Consider the following 4543-nt stretch of genomic DNA (forward strand, 5'->3'; position numbering starts at 1 on the left):
CTATTAAACTTCAGTTTAGTTCAAAAAAATTTAAAGCTTTCTACAAAGTGAATTTTGGTTCTCTTTTTCATAAGTTTTACTAAAAGAATGAGAGTGCTCTGTTGAAATTACTTGTAATCTTTTATTTTAATTTAGTTTAGTTTATATTGAAATTGTTAATTTGTGCTATACTCAAAGTTTTAGCTTGGCGTACAATATCTTTTTCTTTAATCATCTTGGATTAATTAGTTTAGTTTAAAACTCTTTTTTGATGTGTCTTTTGTTTATAATTTTGTACATTATATTTTTTAGAGTTATAATATAATTTTTAAGTTGGTTAAACACTTTTTTGGTTAAAATTGCTAAATTTTCTAAAATAATTTTTTAAATTTATATAGATAAATTTTAAACATTTAAAAAAATATTTCCCCAACTTTTTAAAAAAAATGTGATTTCATTTTGAAGTCGTGATGGAAACAAAAAAAGATCATTGCACAAATGGTGTTTATTGGTGCACTTATACAATTGACTACCGTGATCTCTGATTGAACCCGTTTGTATAAATTTTTGGGTCTGTCACTGGTTACTATCCTTAAATTTAAAATTCATAGAGTTCAAATCTAGCGTCGCCTTGTTCATATGCAGGCTCCATGGGCATGGATGGAGCTAGGGTGGCGGAAGAGGGTTCATTCGAACTCCTTCGCTGGAAAATTACACTGCATATATATTAGGTGTTAAATTCCCTTAATTTTTTTTAAATCTGCTCGACGGAAATTCTGGCTCCGACACAGTCCACGATAAGTGTTAAATTTGCTAATCGATCATATGATGTGTTTCTTATTTGTGTCTCGACAGAACTCTTTGTAAATCTAAGGATTGCCTCTAACCCTTTATGGCAACCAGCTTTGTAATGATCCGGCCGGTTGTTTTGAGAATATTAGCCCTGAACCCCTATTTATTTCCCTCTCTATTATATTCTGTGGTTACATGACTTACCGGGAGGTTTGGTTTTTGGTATCGGAGTGAAATGGGACACATGGTCCCTAAAATGGAAGTTTAAGTTGTAGGAGTTGACCGTAGTTTGAATTATATGAAGACAACTACGGAATGGAGTTTTGACGGTTCCAATAGCTCTGTGTGATAATTTTGGTCTTAGGAGCGTGTCCGGATGTTGATTTGGAGGTCCGTAGATCATTTATGCGTTAATTGGCGAAAGTTGAAAAATTGGATGATTCTTAGAAAGTTTGACCGGGAGTGGACTTTATGATATCGGGGTCAGATTCTGATTCTGAAAGTTGGAATAAGTCTGTAATATCAATTATGACTTGTGTGCAAAATTTGTGGTCAATCGGACTTGATTTGTTAGGTTTCGGCGTCGAATATAGAAGTTAGAAGTTTTAAAGTTCACTAGGCTTTAATCGATGTGCAATTCGTGTCTTTAGCATTGTTTGATGTGATTTCAAGGCTCGAGTAAGTTTGTATGATATTTTAGGACTTGTGAGAGTTCTTGGTTAAGGCCTCGGGGGCCTCGAGGTGGTTTCGAATGGTTAACGGATCGAGTTTGAAACTTAAAGAATGGCTGAAGTGAACCAGTTCTGGCGCGACCGCACCTGCGCAAGTTTGATCGTAGGTGCGAGCTCGCATATGCAAGAGGGAAAGCGCAGAAGAGGGACTGAAGAGGGTGGCCAGTGGTCGCAGGTGCGACGAGGAGGTCACAGAAGCGGAGTCGCTCCTACGGAAGGATGGTCGCAGAAGCAGAGAGTGAGGGAAGCTGAGGTAGTAAGGGTTTCCGCAGAAGCGCTTCCGCAGATGCAGATCTTGGTGCGCAAGTGCGAAGTCTGGGATCTCAAGTGAGCTCCGCATATGCGAATGTTTCACCGCAGGTGCGGTACCGTAGAAGCGGAATTTCTGTCCGCAAAAGCAAAAATTGTTGGGCAAAAGGTTTAAAATCGAGGGTTTGCCATTTTCTTCATATTTTGAGATATAGAGCTCGGATTGTAATTTGAGTGATTTTCAGAGAAAACATTTGGGTAAGGATTCTAGACTCGATTTTGATTAATTCCCACGAATCTATTGTTGTTCCCATCATTTAATTAGTGTTTTTAGTTGGAAATTTGGGGAAAAATTGGAAAGACTTCTTAGGCAAATATTTGGGGATTTGAAAGACGGTTTGAGGTCGGATTTGAGTAATTCTTTTATGGTTGGACTCAATATCGAATGGGTGTTCGATTTTTTTAATTTTGGTCGGGTTCCGAGACTTGGTATCGGGTCGACTTTTTGGGGTGAATTTTTAATTCTTTGCTAAAGTTGTAGTTTCATTATTCAAATTAGTTTATTATAGTTATATTGTAGTATGTAATTGTTTTGGCTAGATTCGAGTCGATCGAAGTTGGAAAATATAGGTAAAGGTCTCCTTATTGATTGATTGAGCGAGGTTTGAGGTAAGTGACTTGTCTAACCTTGTGGGGGGAAAATTTCCCTTAGGATTTGGTACTGTTATGGTAAATTGCAATACGTGAAGGCCGTGTACACGAGGTGACGAGTGCGTACACGGGCTAAATATTGAAAATCCTGTTTTTATTAAATATTTCCTTTTATTTCCTTAATTGAGTTACTCTAACACTTGTAGTCATCATGTTTAGTCTAATGTCACTTGTCTACGTGTCTTATCTCTTACTTGAAATTTGTGCAACATGCTTAGTTGAATTACCTGCTTCCTTGATTTTGTATCCAGCCTTTAACTGTAGGATTCCTTGTTGTAATTTCATTGTCTCATTGGTTATCTGTTGTATATTTACTTTTGAGACTACGAGGCGGTACCTCGGGAGCACCCCTGTTGCATATTTACTTTTGGGACTACGAGGCGGTACCTCGGGAGCGCCCCTGTTGCATATTTACATTTGGGAAGAGGCGGTACCTCGAGAGCGCCCCTGTTGTTTACTTCTATTTTTTGTGTTGTTGTTGTTATTTTCTTAACTTGTAAGAATCTTGTTTTCCTCATGTGTTGTAGTTGTCTTCTTGAATCTCGTGTTGTTATCTTTCTGTAAATTGTAATTGTTCACTTCTTAGTCATTTCAATATATTATTATATCTTCTGCCTTGTTTCTAATTATTTCTAATGGGTCCTTGACCTGACCTCGTCACTACTCTACTGAGGTTAGGCTTGGCACTTACTGGGTACCATTGTAGTGTACTCATACTATACTTCTGCACATCTTTTTGTGCAGATCCAGGTACTGCTTACCAGACCAGGTACTAGTGAGATAGCTTGTACGTGGAAACTTCAAGGTACATCTAATAGCGTCTGCAGACCTCGGAGTCCCCCTTTATCTTTATTATGTTGTTTTCCTCATTCCTCATTAGACTCTGAAGTATAGAGATGTTTAGTTATTTTCTCTTTGGAGCTTGTGACTTATTTCTACTAGGTTTTGGGAGTTGTAACTATTTTGAATCGCAGTTCTTATTTATTTCAGATGTTGAGGTTGAGATTCAGCTTTATATTCAGTTATTCTGCATAATTGTTAGGCTTACCTAGTCTTAGAGACTAGGTGTCGTCACGACAACCTACAGAGGGAAATTGGGGTCGTGACAAGTTGGTATCAGAGCTCTAGGTTCATAAGTATTATGAGTCATAAGCAGGTTTAGTAGAGTCTCGCGGATCGATACGGAGCCGTCTGTACTTATCTTTGGGAGGCTATGGAACTGCTAGGAAAAGCTTCACTTCTTTGATTCCTTATCGTGCGAGATATTGACTTCGGATTCTAAATTTCTGTATTTCTATTCTCTCACAGATGGTGAGGATACCTACAGCTGGATCAGATGACCAGACACCTGCGCCCCCTACTAGAGCTGTGAGAGGTCGGGGTTGGGGTAGAGGCCGAGGACGTCCACGTGGTGAAGCCACAGCACCCGCACGAGCTACTACATATGAGCCACCAGTAGCTCCAGTTGGAGGGCAAGCACCTGAGACGCCTGTTACTGCACCAACTTTCCAGGAGACTCTCGCCCAGTTTCTGACAAGTTCAGCACATTGGTGTCACACCTCCTTTTTTCCGAGGGATAGAGGAGTTTTTCCAATTAAAGTGACGTTAATCGAAATGGGATTATTTAATTAATCAGAGTCGCCACTTGGAATAATTGTTATGGTGTCCCAAGTCACCGGTTTATTTTAAAATCCCAGATCGAGGAAATTGGCTCTATTTTTATGGTCCGCGAATACAAAAGGTTGGGTAAGGAATTCTGTTAACCCGGGAGAAGGTGTGAGGCACTCCCGAGTTCCGTGGTTTTAGCACGGTCGCTTCATAATTAATATTTGGCCTAATTATCTGATTTATGACATATTTAGAACCTATTGTGCATTTTTAACTTCTAACCGCTTTCAATTAATTTAATCGCATTTTTAGTGTTTATGGAATTTATTTGAACAAGTCGCGATGTCGCGCACTCGCTATTTTTGTACACATTGCAAATCGAGTAACGTGAAATACACCCGCGACTTACAACATATTTATTTTATTATTATTTGGAGTTGTGATCAAGTTGCGTGAAACACACACTCGAATTG

This window comes from Nicotiana tomentosiformis, chromosome 12 (assembly GCF_000390325.3).
Source record: "Nicotiana tomentosiformis chromosome 12, ASM39032v3, whole genome shotgun sequence".
In the NCBI taxonomy this organism is placed as follows: domain Eukaryota; kingdom Viridiplantae; phylum Streptophyta; class Magnoliopsida; order Solanales; family Solanaceae; genus Nicotiana; species Nicotiana tomentosiformis.